The sequence below is a fragment of the Humulus lupulus genome, chromosome 3 (genome assembly GCF_963169125.1).
Source record: "Humulus lupulus chromosome 3, drHumLupu1.1, whole genome shotgun sequence".
Taxonomy (NCBI): Eukaryota; Viridiplantae; Streptophyta; class Magnoliopsida; order Rosales; family Cannabaceae; genus Humulus; species Humulus lupulus.
In genome coordinates this window covers 97,781,405-97,798,820 of record NC_084795.1, presented here as the reverse complement: position 1 = coordinate 97,798,820, position 17,416 = coordinate 97,781,405, and the positions used below count along the sequence as shown (strand labels likewise).

Sequence of the window (17,416 nt, the reverse complement as noted above, 5' to 3'; positions counted from 1 at the left end):
TGGGTTTGGTGTAGAGCGCCGTGGCCCTAGGAGGGGTGCGACGCGGCCCGCGTGCGCGCGCGGCCATGGGAGGCCGAGAGGTTCATGTGCATCGCGGCCCGTGTGGGGGACAGTGAGGTGGTAGCCTCTATTTTGAGGCTAGCCGCGGCTCTTGTGGGTGGGGCCGCGGCCCTTAGTGCCAGTTTGAGTTTTTAGGGTATTTTAGGCTTAGGAACTAAGGGGTAAAGCTCGGGATGGATTTTGTCACCCAGATTGATAGAATTCAAGGACCCGGAGGTTAGGGTTATGGCTCGAAGTTATTTGTTGGATTAGAATTTGATGGATGGACGTTGTTAATGTGTTGTGACTAGGTTTTCGGCGAGGCTCACGTTGGAGGACTGTGCTCGGGGCATCGGTGCTCAGGAAGCTCGAAACTCAGGTAAGAATACCCCTATTTCCATGGAGCTTGTGTGCAGGGCTGAGCCCAATGTGTTTGAATGGAAATGATATGCAGGGCCAAGCTCAATATGTTAGAACTGCATAGCGTAGCTCTTTATCTGTTTATGCTAGAATTCTATACTTGTTGTTATATCATGTATGATATTATGTGAGTGATCGACAAGAGCCGGGAATGGTGTAGACCAAGAACGGCGAGGGGCCGGGAATGGCGTCAGGCACGTTGAGTGCAAGGCCGAGAATGGCAAGGGCCCAGGAACAGCATTGAGCACGTGGAGTGCAGGTTGCCAGGGCGAGTCCCTAGAAGGATACCTGGGATATCCTTACAGCATGGTCCGCGAACCCAGGGCTTGGTAAACGCCTGGGACGACTAGGCCGTATGTGCTTAGCCGTTGGTGGCCTGTTTTTATGCCTGACTTATGTGTTGCATATGTTATTTGCCTATGGGTTTTCTTGCTAGGCTTCGGCTCACAGATGCTTTGTGGTGCAGGTAAGGGTAAGGAGAAGATCAACCAACCATGAGTACAGCAGGCGTGAAGCGGTGTGTACATGTTTGGCCAGCCTGGCTGCCACGGCCAGAGGATTTTGGGAGATGCTTGTAAATGAACTTGGATTTTACCGTTTAGCCGACTTAGTACAAATTTTATGTTGTAAATGTTTCTAAACTGTATTTTGGGATCCCAAGTGTAAACTTTTTATATTTATCTATGGAAACTACTATTTCTCGAGTCTTTTCTTTGTTTACGGCTTAATTACACTGTTTGATTTTAAACCTCGAATAGCGAGTTGAAAGCACGTTTTTAAACTCACTTAGTAATGGCTCTAAGGAGGTAGGGCGTTACAAATTGATATTAGAGCGAGCCAAGGTTATTGGTTCTGGAGATTGACCGAACATGTACACACGCAGTCAGTGACAGGCTTAACTCAGGGTTGGTTGGTAAGATTGGCTGATATGTCTGGAAATGTGTTTGCATACCCTGTTTTGTATAGATCATGATGAATGAATTAACATATGCATGATGCTAGGGCACGGCCCGTTGTGTTATATGTTATATGAGGTATTATGTGTGGATTACTGATGTGCCTGGGAGGTGGTTTTGGATGTTGTTATCATGCCTAATGAGCGGCATCGTTGGTTGCAGGCATATTTGTTGAGATGCCTCGTCAATCAGCTAGACTCTGCGGCAGTAGGGCCGAGGATGACAATCAGGGTTAGGACCCTCCACCTGCCCCGCAGAACTGGCAACGGATATTGGCCGAAATGGAGGCTAGACTGCAGAGAACAGAGGAAGAGCTACGGCAGATGAGGCAACAGGCCCCGCCTAAAGTTACTGAGCTGCCAGTGCAGCAGGCTGCAGTGCCAGTGCCAGTTCAGTCTGTCTTGGAAAATAAGTGGGAACCTTTGTATGAAAGGTTAAGGAAGCAACAACCTCCTACCTTTGAGGGTGGTTCGGACCCACTGCTGGCAGAGCAATGGATGAACATTATTTCCTTGATCTTAGATTTTATGAGGGTCGAAGGAAGTGAAAGGGTTGCTTGTGCAAGCTATATGCTTAGGGATGATGCTCACATCTGGTGGGATGTGGTGAGTCAGCAGAGGAATGTTGCAGTCATGACATGGGAGGAATTTAAGAGTATCTTTAATGAGAAATACTACAGTGTGGCAGTACGAACTGCGAAGGTTGATGAGTTTATCAACCTGATTCAGAATCGATCGATAGTAACAGAGTATGCAATAAAGTTTGATAGATTGGCGAAGTTTGCGCTAGATCTAGTGCCGACAAATGCGGCCAGGAGGGATAGGTTCGTGCAGGGGTTGAATGTCATGATCGCCCGCGATGTGAATATTACCTTGGATCCAGCGACTACTACTTATAGCCAAGCGGTGGATAAGGCCCTTACTGCAGAGAGGGTTGAGGATCACATATGGAACGACAACGCTGTTAGGCGCGATGCCAAGAGGGCGGTGCCTCCTTTTGTTGGGTCTAGTCGGGCCAGTGGCCCCAGTGAGCAGAAAAGAAGGGTTCCAGATTCATTTACTCCTCCTAGTACTGATAGGAGAGTGCAGGGTGCTTCTACAGGCCGTCAGGGTGGCAGTGATAATTGGAGGAGTTTTCCTATGTGTCCACGGTGCAGGCGTCGACATCAGGGTGAGTGCAGGATCAAGGCCTGCTTTGTTTGTGGAAGTGCCAGCCATTTGAAGAGGGATTGCCCTCAAGTTAAGAAGTAGGATCAGAAGCAGAGTGACATTCTTGCTCCTGCCAGGGTATTCACTTTGACACAAACTGAGGCGAAGGCTAGCCCCTCAGTGGTGACAGGTCAGATCTCTAGTGCTGGTTCTTTGTATACTGCATTGTTTGATTCAGGGGCTACCCATTCATTTGTATCTGCTAGGGTGATAGATCAGCTTTGTAGACCTAGTGGTGTGTATGCTAGGGGATTTCAGACTTTGTTGCCAATAGGAGAATTGGTAGTCTCTAGGAAGTGAATTAGGGCACTGCAAGTGGAGGTGGATGGTAGAGAATTGTTTGTTGATTTGATTGAGCTAGATATGGATGATTTTGACATGATCTTGGGAATGGATTGGCTATCCAAGTATGGGGCAACGATCGACTGCAGGCGCAGAATGGTGACTTTTGAACCCGAAGGGGAGGTACCCTTTGTGTTTGTGGGGTTAGTTAGTGGACCGCGTGTGCCAATGATTTCAGCCCTAAGGGCTAGGGATCTGATGCAGGAGGGCTGCATAGGATTCCTGGCAAGCGTTGTGGATACTTCTAGGGTGGTGTCGGTTGGACCGGGTGAGACAAGGTTGGTGTGTGAGTTTCCGGGTTTGTTTTTAGCAGATTTTCCAGGGTTGCCGCCTCAGAGGGAGATTGGCTTTGTTATAGAGTTGGTACCAAGAGCGGAGCCAGTATCTAGAACACCTTATAGAATGGCTCCGGCAGAATTAAAGGAGTTGAAGATTCAACTGCAGGAGTTACTTGATTTGGGGTTCATCAGACCGAGTTTCTCGCCATGGGGTGCTCCAGTGTTGTTCGTTAAGAAGAAGGATGGGTCCCTCAGGATGTGTATTGATTACAGGGAGCTGAATAAGTTAACCATTAAGAACAAGTACCCACTGCCTAGGATCGACGACTTGTTTGATCAGCTATAGGGAAGAACAGTGTTTTCCAAGATAGATCTCCGATCAGATTACCATCAGCTAAGGATTAAAGAGGAGGACATACCAAAGACCGCTTTCCGAACGAGGTATGGACACTATGAATTTCTAGTTATGTCCTTTGGATTAACCAATGCCTTAGCAGCTTTTATGGACATGATGAATAGAGTTTTCAAGGATTATCTGGACAAGTTTGTGATCGTATTCATCGACGACATCTTAGTGTACTCTCAGTCAGAGATGGAGCACGAGCAGCATCTGTGGTTAGTTCTATAGCGTAGCTCTTTATCTGTTTATGCTAGAATTCTATACTTGTTGTTATATCATGTATGATATTATGTGAGTGATCGGCAAGAGCCAGGAATGGTGTCCACTGTTGCGATATTTTTATTACACGCAAGTGCATGTATCATACAAGTAGTAACTCACACAGGTGAGGTCGAACTCAAGGGAATTGCAACTAAGTACAAATCAAATTGGATTTATATTTCTATTTGGCAACAATGAAAATTGATTTTTAAAATTATAATGCAGAAAACACAATAAGCAAAACAATAAATAAAAAGGGTTTAACAATGGATGTGAAATTAGAAATATGATTTCAATTGCTTTGATTACCCAATTTTTAATACTAGTCAACTATTCTTCTTCCTCCTATGTGATGACAGATTATAAAATCACCTAAACTATTTTCAGATCATAAAGGTACTAAATTGCATGTCAACTACTGCATCTCTGAGATAGTACAACAAACAATTCGCATTAAGCAATAATCTAAAAGTCACACAAGCTATGCAAATACTTTCGTTTCACATCAAAACCTATGCTTATTCATTTAGAGCATTCCTAATATTCACTTTTCAGATTTCATATTAGGATCATGAATCATGCTTAAGGTGATCAATCTCAAACATGTATTGAGCACAAAAATGAACAAATCACATAAACAAGGAAGAAGGAAGAATCAAATAGCATTAATCCATGGAATAATCTCAGTCAATATCCATCAAATCCCTAAAAAGGAGTTTAGCTCATAATCTCAATATTCATATCCATAATCAAACTAAACATAAACAATAACATAGAAAATTAAAGAAAGAGAGAATGAAACTAGATGGGGAATTGTCACAGATTGCCCACGCTTGCTCTAAGCTTCTTCTTCTTCCTTTTTCCACTTGTCTTTGTCTCTAGCCTCTAATTCACGTTTTTCTCCTCTTCAAATCGCATCAGAAATCGTAACCCTAAATTATCCCCCTAGAATTAACCAAAATGCCCTTCATTTAAAAATCTGCCAAATTTCAATTTCCAGCAACCTAGCGCGGTTGCGCTCTACAGTAGCGAGGTCGCTCTACTCTCTCAGAAAAGGCATTTTTGATAGCTTTACGATTTTTTGTGCTTTTTGGCATCTTTTTCATTCTAAATCATCCCAATCCTTCAAAACCTGAAAATAAACAAAATCAACACAAAACAAGCGTAAAATAGAACAAAACAACCCTAAACCTCTAAAATACTTCCTAAGTAGACACACTAAAACAAGTCTAAAACTCGCTAATCAAATTCCCCCAAACTTAACCTTTACTCGCCCTCGAGTAAAGAACTCTAAACAAACCTAAAAACCTAAAACAACTAAACAAAGATAAATCAAATTGACATCGAAAAATCAAGCCTCCAAATTATGTTTGTCATGCTCATATAGTTTTCAGAAAATCCAACCATCATGATAATCTAGAATTTTTATCAAAATATTTCTTCAACTCACTCAATTCCAAACAAATATATGTTCACCTGATCAAGATCAATAAATAACATGCATTCGAATCTATTTAAACTTACCAATTTACTCACCACAAACCATCAAATCTTATTATCTCATATGCTTGCATCACTTACTACTCTCCACTAATATAGACAACACATGCTCAAGAATCAATGGGGCTTTTATAGCTTATAACGATAGGCTTAGGCATGGGTAGACGAGATGTCATTTAGGCTCAAAATTACCATAAGCATACAAACCATAAAAACCACACTTGATATCCACATTACAGTTCACAAACAATCCCAATATTTCCCTTTTTTTTTCAAGATTGAGATAATTCACACTTAGATTTTTTTTTTTTCAAACTACACTCCCCCAAACTTGTTTTATTTTTATTATATGTTTAAAAGGAGTGCAGTTTACTTTCAATATCCTTTTTTTTTAACAAGTCTCAATCTTTTTATTTATAACACTCCACAATACACCATATTACAAAACCAATCCCCCAATCATCATTCACTTGTATGCTCACGGTAATCATTCAAGGGAAGGAAATATAATAACATGTTTAAAGTAAGCTCAAAATAGGTGTCAAAACAAAGAATGTAACATTAGGCTCAAAAAGGACAACTAGGGATTAAATTAATCAAGGTTGGCTTGAAAGGCTCAATCGTTCAAAAAAAATCGGCTAAATCACCTTCCTAAGTATGCATTATCTATGATTTCCCCTCAAGTAGCAAGCAAGCAAGTTCTAAGCATAATCATCCATCTTTCCTTAAACCAAGATTAAGCAAGCATAAATATCATCAAATGCACGAGATTTATCTAAAAAAAATCATGATCAAGCTCTCACATATTTAGATAGACCGAAGCAACTCAAAGAAACATTCGACCAAGCACACATATTTTGTTCAATTTTATGGCTTTCATTTCATCCAACTATACAAGCGATCCATTCAATCATTATCATCAGCTAATCATCATCAACTTGATTTATCAGACACTCTAAACACCGTAAATAAGACACAAACACCCTAAAGAAGACACACTAGCACAAGACACACATAAAAGACAAAACATAAAAGACAAACACTCAAACAACAATAAATTCGTTTCCCCCAAACATAATCTAAACATTGTCCCCAATGTTTTAAAGAAAAGCTAAGGAAAAAGAAACTTACCTGACAACTCAAACATCTTACGACGACGGACCCTCACCACCATCTCCCTCAGGTGGAGGATAACCAACATGCGGTAGCTGAGGAAAAAATGAAGAAAAAGCGAAAAAAATCATGTTTTAAACACTTTGATGCGCTCCAGCGCGGTCGCGGCACATATAGCGCGATCGCGCTACCGTCCTCCAGAGCCGCGTATGTTCGGCGTCGAGCACGGTCGCGCTAGTGGCCTCGTTTGGCCTGGCTCTCTGTGAGCGCGGTCGCGATAATGGCCCATTTTTTTTTTCATTACATAAAAAAAAATACATAAATAAATAAGAAAAATTAAAACTTAGAATGTCTCAAACTGAACAAAAATTACTGTAAAAACTTGGGGTGCCTCCCAAGAGCGCTTTATTTAACGTCTTTAGCTGGACGCTCACTTCTCTACACCTTCAACTTGGGTCAAGTCCACCCCTTGCATCCTTAAGAGCCATCGTGTCATACGAGGAAAATTCCCTTCTACTGTTGAGAATATTGAAATTATCCCCAATGTCATCGAAACCTTCAAACTTGCCACACAATAATCTTTTCATACGACGTCGAACTGTTCGAAATCGTTCTTTGGTCTTCTTCTTCTTTTTACCAATTGATTCTTGACAATCATTCTCCACATCAACTCTACAACATGTAGGAATTTCAGTTGCTGCAAAGACATTAAAACTTATTTCCTCATTTTGGACTCGCAACCTTAACTCCCCTTTTTGTACATCGATTAAAGCTCGTCCTGTGGCTAAGAATGGTCTTCCCAAAATAATGGGAATGTTTGCATCTTCCTCCATGTCAAGAATTATGAAATCAGCGGGGAAAATAAATTTACCCACCTTCACCAAGACATCCTCTATCACTCCACGAGGATGTTTAATGGAGCGATCAACCATCTGTAAGGAAACCATTGTAGGGCGAGCTTCTCCCAATTTTAGCCTTCAAAAAATAGATAGAGGCATTAGATTCACACTTGCCCCTAAATCACATAAAGCTTTTGTTTCGACTGAGCCCCCTATAGAACATGGAATATTAAAACTACCCGGATCTTTAAGCTTGGGAGGTAGTTTCTTCTGCAAGATTGCACTGCACTCCTCAGTAAGTGCCACTGTCTCATATTCCTCCAACTTCATTTTCTTGGCCAAAATATCCTTCATGAATTTAACATACCTTGGCATTTGCTCCAAGGCCTCCGTAAATGGGATATTGATATGTAGTTTCTTGAATATTTCAAGGAACTTTGAGAATTGCTTATCAAGGTTGTTCTTGCGGAGCCTTTGTGGGTAGGGAATCTTGACGTGGTGATCTATGCTCACTTGTGGTGTAGCTTCTTTGGTTGGGAGGCATTCAGTAACCTTGTTTTCACCTTGCTTCTTTTCCACTGTGCCCTGTGCTTGTTGATCCTGAACCTTGTCTTCATCTGACTGCTCCACACTTGGCTCTTCATATTTCTTCCCACTTCTCAATGTAATAGCCTGGCACTCTTCTTTTGGATTGACTTCAGTGGTGCTAGGAAGGTTACCTTGAGCACGGTTGGCCATAAGAGTAGCCAATTGCCCAATCTGGTTCTCCAAATTTCTAATAGAAGACGGCATTTCAGTCATGAATTGATTAAGAACATCAGACTGAGTATCAGGCTGTCTCATTGGATTCTGTTGTCGTTGCATGGGCGGTTGGTAAAACCCAGGAGGTGGCTGCTGAAATGGTTGCTGTGACGGCTGAATTGAAGACTGGCCTTGTTGGTCATTCTTCCAAGAAAAATTGGGGTGATTCCTCCAACCCTGGTTATAGAAATTTGAATAAGGATTGTTATTATTTTGACGAGGAAAATTCCCAATGGCTTGAGCATGTTCCAATGGCATATTATTGACATTCGCGTACTGACATTTTTCATAAGCATGAGGACCCCCACATAATTCACACATAGTTTGAGCTTGCATCACGGGGGTTGCCATTGTACTGCCTTGCAGCTGTTTAGTCAAAGCCTCAACTTGAGTAGTTAACTTAGATATTGCATCGATCTCATGCAAACCAGCCACTTTCTTCAAGTTACCTCTTTCACTTGGCCACTGTTGATTATTAATGGCCATTTCTTCTAAAAAAAATCATACGCCTCATTGGCGCTCTTCCTCATAAATGCCCCACCAGGTGCTGCATCAATGATTGTGCGAGTGGTACCACACAACCCATTATAAAAGTTATGGACTAACATCCATCTCTCTATCCCATGATGCGGGCACCTCCTTATCAAGTCTTTAAATCTCTCCCATGCCTCATATAGAGATTCATTATCCAGCTGGTAGAAGTTGTTGATCTCCCCCCTTAGCTTAGCTGCCTTGGCTGGAGGGAAGAACTTGGAGAGAAAATTTAGTGCAAGATCATTCCATGTATTGATTGAGTTAGGTGGCAAAGATACCAACCAACTCTTGGCTCGCTCCCTCAGAGAAAATGGGAATAATATGATTCTGATTGCATTATCACTGACTCCATTCGTCTTAAATGTCTGACAGAGCTCCATGAAGTTAGAGAGATGCATGTTTGGGTCTTCAGTGGGTAATCCCCCAAACTGGACTGTGGATTGAACCATCTGAAGTATGGCTGGATTTATCTCAAAATTGTTTGCATCTACGGCAGGTGGTCTTATACAAGACTGGACCCCCATCATTGTTGGCAACACATAGTCCCTCAGGCTACGGTCGGGTGGATTCTAACCATTAGCCTGGTCTTCTACGGCACCCCCATTATTACCGTTGTTGGCCTTAACTTCCTCTTGCTCAATTCTTTGTACAACTCTTTCCAACCTTTTGTTCCTTCTGTTTTGCCGACAAGTCTTCTCTATTTCAGGATCAACAGACACTCTTGCAGCTGGTCCTTGACGTCGCATAAACCAATGGTACCAGAGATGAGATAAGAAGAATTTGACACAAACAAGTTAGCAAAAAGTGAAAATAAAACCAAATTAGAATTTAATCCAATTAATGTAATATCAACTAAACAATTCCCCGGCAACGGCGCCAAAAAATTGTTGCGATATTTTTATTACACGCAAGTGCACGTATCATACAAGTAGTAACTCACACAGGTGAGGTCGAACCCAAGGGAATTGCAGCTAAGTACTAATGAAATTGGATTTATATTTCTATTTGGCAATAATAAAAATTGATTTTTAAAATTATAATGCAGAAAACACAATAAGCAAAACAATAAATAAAAAGGGTTTAACAATGGATGTGAAATTAGGAATATGATTTCAATTGCTTTGATTATCCAATTGTTAATACTAGTTAACTATTCTTCTTCCTCCTATGTGATGACATATTATAAAATCACCTAAACTCTTTTCAGATCATAAAGGTACTAAATTGCATGTCAACTACTGTGTCTCTGAGATAGTACAACAAACAATTCGCATTAAGCAATAATCTAAAAGTCACACAAGCTATGCAAATACTTTCGTTTCACATCAAAACCTATGCTTATTCATTTAGAGCATTCCTAATATTCACTTTTCAGATTTCATATTAGGATCATGAATCATGCTTAAGGTGATCAATCTCAAACATGTATTGAGCACAAAAATGAACAAATCACATAAACAAGGAAGAAGGAAGAATCAAATAGCATTAATCCATGGAATAATCTCAGTCAATATCCATCAAATCCCTAAAAAGGAGTTTAGCTCATAATCTCAATATTCATATCCATAATCAAACTAAACATAAACAATAACATAGAAAATTAAAGAAAGAGAGAATGAAACTAGATGGGGAATTGTCACAGATTGCCCACGCTTGCTCCAAGCTTCTTCTTCTTCCTTTTTCCACTTGTCTTTGTCTCTGGCCTCTAATTCACGTTTTTCTCCTCTTCAAATCGCATCAGAAATCATAACCCTAAATTATCCCCCTTGAATTAACCAAAATGCCCTTCATTTAAAAATCTGCCGAATTTCAATTTCTAGCAACCTAGCGCGGTCGCGCTCTACAGTAGCGAGGTCGCTGTACTCTCTCAGAAAAGGCATTTTTGACAGCTTTACGAATTTTTGTGCTTTTTGGCATCTTTTTCATTCTAAATCATCCCAATCCTACAAAACCTGAAAATAAACAAAAACAACACAAAACAATCGTAAAATAGAACAAAACAACCCTAAACCTCTAAAATACTTCCTAAGTAGACACACTAAAACAAGTATAAAACTTGCTAATCATAGACCGAGAATGGCGAGGGGCCGGGAACGGCGTCAGGAACGTTGAGTGCAAGGCCGAGAACGGCAAGGGGCCGGGAATAGCGTTGAGCACGTGGAGTGCAGGTTGCCAGGGCGAGTCCCTTGAAGGATACCTGGGATATCCTTATGGCATGGTCCGCGAACCCAGGGCTTGGTAAACGCCTGGGACGACTAGGCCGTATGTGCTTAGCCGTTGGCGGCCTGTTTTTATGCCTAAATTATGTGTTGCACATGTTATTTTCCTGTGGGTGTTATTGCTAGGCTTCGGTTCACATATGCTCTGTGATGCAGGTAAGTGTAAGGAGAAGATCCACCAACCATGAGTACAGCAGGCGTGAAGCGGCGTGTACATGTTGTGCCAGCCTGGCTGCCACGGCCAGAGGATTTTGGGAGATGCTTGTAAATGAACTTGTATTTTTTCTATTAGCCGACTTAGTACAGTTTTTATGTTGTAAATGTTTCTAAACTGTATTTTTGGATCCTAAGTGTAAACTTTTTATATTTATCTATGGAAACTACTATTTCTTGAGTCTTTTCTTTGTTTATGGATTAATTACACTGTTTGATTTTAAACCTCGAATAGCGAGTTGAAAGCACGTTTTTAAACTCACTTAGTAACGACTCTAAGGAGGTAGGGCGTTACACAGCATCTTTCTGACCGAGTCTTCAGCCTCTGCTGAACGATAATTCAAATATTTTTCAATTAAAAAGCCATTATTTTATTCAAGTTAAATGAAGATCTTTTCATTCTTGAACTCTATAAATAGGACCTAGTACCCAGCCATTTATTCATTCATCAAGCTAAGTTCAGAGGCTGCAAGCTGCTAGGTTATTTTTGAGTGCTTAAACACTTGGGTTGGGAATATAAGATTTAACTTTATAAGCTTAATAAACACTCGGGAAGTAAGGTTCATAGTATTTTTCGATTCGAGGTATAGTTCGGTTATAGAAGCATTCGAGGTATTCATTATTCTAGTTCATTTTTGTGTTATTCTTATAGTTTTCTACTCAAAGTCCTAACTCTATTCTTTATTCTTGGTTAGGAAATCTAAGATCTTGAGCATAAGATTCTTGGTAAGTATATTTTCGATGGTATAGTTCTTTCATTCTTTTTATACCTTTTTCATTAGTATACTCACCTTGCTTTGATGGTTTTTAGGAGTGTTTCCAAAGTCCCAATCCTGTTCTCATATCCCGGTATATTTGGTAAGGAAAACAGGATAGGATATTATATGTTATGCTATATGTTATCTTATGATTTATGTGTTATGTTATATGTTATCTTATGATTTATGTGTTATGTATGTTGTAGACTTGGGCATATGACTTCTATAACTAACAAGCCCCAATAATTTTATGGGCATATGACTTGCTTAGCTAGCAAGCCCCACAAATCTAATGGGCATATGACTTGTTCAGTTTACGAGCCCCAAGTAATAATGGCCATTATAGTATATGTGACATATGTTTATGATATGTTTTAGTATATGTTGCAATATGAATTTTATGTATATGATTTATGTGTTAGATTTTCCTTGCTGGGCATTAGGCTCATTCCTTTATGTTTACATGTGCAGGAAAATAGCTATGATGGAGAAAAGGTTATTGGCCGCTTGGGGGTTGTGTATTGAGGCAGAATGGAAATGGATGAATTGAGCGTTCGGTTTGAGGATGAAGTCGTTTCTTAGTCTTTTAAAAAATTATGCTGTATATGTATTTTTCGCACTTTATTTTGTAATTCATTTTAAAGTTATGTTATGTTTTTCTTTTAAAAACAATGGGATCCTATATCCTACTTTAAATTTTATGGTTTAACATTTCTTTTTACAAGTTTTTAATGAAGTTATGATTATTTCACTTGTAAGTTTTATTAAAAATTAGTGTCTATGTATAGTAGTCATTAATGGTCCAATGTCTAGAGTAGTTGGGTCATTACAGTTGGTATCAGAGAATGGTTCATTCGCATGAAATTCTCCTCGATACACACAATCAAAGCTCCGAATCTGACTGCCAAGTAAGTATTTAAGTTATAGTTATTATGCTTATATGTATAGTTAACGATTTTAGCATTTATTTTTCAGTTAAGTATGAATGGAGCATTAACCTATGAGGATATTCGAGCCATTAAGGCTTTAAAGAGAATAAGAGAACCGAGAAACACCATAGGAACACTAGAGAGAATCACTCGGAGACTGCTTTTGTTCCACAGAGAAATATGTTACCTTCAAGAGTCTAAGCAAATCATGATGAGAGCAACGGAACAATACGTTTTAGTAATTAGACTATTTAGAGATTTTCATCCCGTAATTGCAGCCTTATAGGAGATATGGGAAACAATGGATGATGAAGATGAACTGCCAGCAGCAATGCGATATTACTTTCTCTTAATTAGGTTCACTTCAAAATCATAATTTTAGTTTACCAATGAGCAAAAACATAGGATTTTTACGAACCTTCCTTGAGGACATTTTGTGGCACATGATAATGAAGATTATGAAGAGCTAGATGATGATATGCTAGATGAAGGATTGGATGTAGAAGATCCTAATTTTTAGAATAGTTAATTTTATTATTGGTTTTATTTATTGTTTGTTTTATGGTTGTAATTAGTGAAAACTCTTTTCCAAATTAATATCATGTTATTTTGTTATCAGGTATGAGTTTGATTATTTTCGCAATCATAATAAATAATAAATAAAATAAATAATGACTAAGTTCGGTGAGGGTGGATACAAATCGATGAACCAAGTTTCTATATTGAGAGTTAGGGGGCCATAGTAGTGGGAACGATTTTACTGATCCCATCCCTCCCTCAATATGGTTAACTTTGGAACAAAGATGAGTTTCGAGCCTGAGAATGTAGTCATATAAGATGAATAGAAACAGACCTAGAAAATAAAGATGGCTTTTTTTTCTAAGTCTAGAAACCCACTCTAATAATAAAGAAGACTTATATAATTTTTCATAAGAAGTCATAATCAATAGGTCCGAGATATGTTTGTTTTAGAATAAGTTTTTGCCTTAGAGCCTATTAGGTAAAGTTCTAACATGTTTCTTTCAACTGTTAGAACTCTGCTATGATGTCGCTCCAAAGATCTGCACAGACCAACGAAAACGCCTCCAATGCTGTTCCAGTGAACAATGAAGCCCCTCCAGTTCGCAGAAGGGGAGTGCGTGCTATTGCCAGCCGCAACGCGCCGGCACCACTAGCTGACAACACTGCGGATATCGCCAGACTGCGACAACAAGTCGAGGAACATTTGTAGCAACAACGACAACGGGCTCAGCCCCAGACTCAGCCTCCGCCTCCACCACAGCAAATGGCCTCAGCACCCCAACAAGTTGGTCCATATGGGGGATGGCCAGTGGCAAACTACGCGCCATATACAGTACAGCACATGGAGCCAGTTTATGAGAGGTTCCGCAAGCAGCATGCTCCAAACTTCGAAGGGACTACAGACCCCTTTGAGGCAGAAGAGTGGCTAAGAAATGTGGAGCCGATTCTGACGCACATGAATCTCAATAATGCAGACCGTATATCCTACATCTCATCATTGCTCAAGAAGGATACCAGGATATGGTGGGATTTAGTCCAACAATCGCATGATATTGCCACCATGACATGAACTCGATTTGTGGAGCTATTCCACAAGAAGTATAACAATTTGTCTGTACTCGCTTCAAGAGTTGAGGAGTTCGCAAACTTGAAGCAAGGTAGTTTATCAGTAGCAGAGTATGCTCGATAGTTCGACCGCCTAGTTAAGTTCGCATCTGAGATGGTTTCCCCTGACTATTTGAGGGTGTCTAAGTTTGTTAGGGGACTTCAACTGAAGATCAAGATGGGGGTTAAGCTAGCAAACCCAAGGAATACTACGTATGCCGACGTTCTAGAGACGACAATAGAAGTGGAGAGGCTGCAGGCTAATGTAAGTAAAGAAAAAGCCAGTAAGCCCGAGCCTAGACAACAGGATCAACCTCAGACCAGTCGGAACAACAACCATAATAGCAACAATCAGTCTGGAAACAACAGTGACAGTCAGAAGAGAAGGCATCCTGATAACAAGAAATTTGAAAGTGATAAGAGGGCACAGACAAATAATGGGGGAAATAAGCCGGGTTATGTGGAATACCCGCCATGTGCTAAGTGTCAGAAGAAACATTCTGGAGAATACCGCGCAAACACCAAGGAATGTTTTAACTATGGTCAGGAAGGATTCCGGAAAAGAGATTGTCCTCAGGGCAAGCCAGAAAGGAAGAAGGACGACAAGATGGTTCTTGCTAGGGATTTTGCCTTAACCCAAGGAGAGGCTGATGCTAGCAATAAGGTGGTAACAGGTCATGTTACTATCCTCAATAACATAGGCTCTGTATTATTTGATTCGGGAGCCACTCATTCGTATATCTCATTAGGAATGATAGAAAAACTAGAAAAACCTTGTGAAAGATTTAGAACTAGGTTTGTAACCGAGTTGCCTTCGGGAAAAGTAGTTCTATCATCACGGATAGTACGAGGCGTATTAATCAAGATTGAGGACGTAGAACTAGAAGGAGACTTGATAGAATTTGTGATCAAGGACTTTGACGTAATACTAGGCATGATCTGGCTAGCACGCCATGGCGCAACCATCGACTATAAATGCAAGAAGGTGATGTTCGAGACTCCTGACGGCCAAAAACTATGCTTCATGGGACAAGCTTCAGGATTACACACCCCGTTAGTATCATCTCTCAAAGCTCAAAGAATGATGGAAAAAGGATGCCAAGCATTCTTAGCCAGCATCATAGATGTGGTAAAGGAAACACCACTCAAGATTGGAGACGTCCGTATTGTAAGAGAATTCCCAGAGGTATTTCCCGATGACTTGCCAGGATTGCTGCCGACTCAGGAAATTGACTTCACGATAGAAATAGTACCGGATGGCACCTATGGAACTTAAGGAGTTAAAGACGCAGCTACAAGAACTCCTAGACTTGGGTTTTATTAGGCCGAGCCATTCACCATGGGGAACCCCGGTGCTATTCGTGAAGAAAAAGGACGGAAGCATGCGGATGTGTATAGACTATCACGAGCTGAACAAAGTAACGATTAAGAATAAGTACCCACTACCCCGACATGACCAGAAACTCATAGTGCCCATACCTCGTTCGGAAGGTCGTCTTCGGTATATCCTCATCCTTGATCCTCAGCTGGTGATAACCAGATCGAAGATCAATCTTTGAGAACACTGTCTTTCCCTGCAGATGATCAAACAAGTCATCAATCCTCGGTAGATGGTACTTATTCTTGATGGTCAACTTGTTCAATTCTCTGTAGTCTATACACATCCTCAAAGTCCCATCCTTCTTCTTTGCAAACAAAACTGGAGTACCCCATGGTGAGTAGCTAGGCCTAATGAACCCCAAATCCAGATGTTCCTTTAACTATATCTTTAATTCCTTCAACTCTGCCGGTGCCATCCTATACGGTGCCCTTGACACTGGTTCTATCCCTGGTGCTAACTCAATAACAAACTGAACCTCCCTGTGCGGCGACAATCCTGGTAGATCCTCAGGAAATACATCCAAGAATTCACAAACCAATCTAGTCTCTCCTGGCCCTGCTGGAAAAACTCTAGTAGTATCTACCACACTAGCCAAAAAATCCTATACATCCTCCCTGTAATAAATTTCTGGCTCTCAATGTTGATATCATGGGTACACGAGGTCCACATACAGTACCCATGAACACAAAGGGATCCTCTCCCTCAGGCTCAAAAGTCACCATCTTTTTCCTGCAATCAATAGTATCCCCATATCTGACCAGCCAATCCATGCCCAAGATCATATCAAAGTCATCCATATCTAGTTCAATCAAATCTACAGAAAGCTCTTTACTATCAACCATCACTGGCAATGCCATAATCCACCTTCTAGAAACTACCAGTTCCCCAGTAGGCAATATAGTCCCAAACCCCACAGTATGGTACTCACTAGGTGTACACAATTTATCAATCACCTTAATAGAAACAAATGAATGTGTAGCACCAGAGTCAATCAATACAGTAAAAGGAGAGCCAGCGCTAGAAAGCTGACCTGTCACCATCGAGGGACTAGCCTCAGCCTCGATCTGCGTCAATCTAGAGTCCCAAACCTCTACTTGTGTCAAGATGAACACTCGAGCTGGAGTCAAGCTGTCCACCTTCCCTACTTCCCCCTTCTTCACTGCTGGGAAATCCTTCTTGAGGTGTCCCACTATCCCGCACACAAAGCAAGCCTTGGCCCGACACTCGCCCTGATGGCGTCTTCTACACCTCATGCATTTTGGGTAACATCTCCACGCGTCAGCGCCTCCCTGACGGCCACCTTGAGTACCCCGACCCCTCCTATCAAGACCAGGAGAAATTGAGGCGTCAAGGGTCTTCCTTTTCTAATCACTGGGGCCTCCGCCTCTACCAGACCGTGAATATGGAGGCACTGCTCTGTGCCCCTCTCGCCTCGCAGCACTCTCCCTCCAAATCTTATTCTCTGCTTCCTTAGCGGTAAGAGCCTTCTCAACAGCCTGAGCATAGGTCGTTCCCCCAGGTACTGTTGTAATTCTCACATCCCAGGCTATCATAGTGGTAAGCCCTCTGATAAACCTGTCCTGCCTAGTTGCATCTGTA

General features: G+C 41.0%; 1 non-coding gene across 1 annotated transcript; it reads left to right on the top strand.

The window, feature by feature from the left end:
- The first annotated feature begins 8,775 nt into the window (after nucleotides 1–8,775).
- Nucleotides 8,776–8,882, top strand: LOC133827925 (small nucleolar RNA R71). The gene has a single exon (XR_009890574.1). It is a non-coding gene; the product is annotated as a small nucleolar RNA R71 (small nucleolar RNA).
- The last annotated feature ends 8,534 nt before the right edge of the window (nucleotides 8,883–17,416 follow it).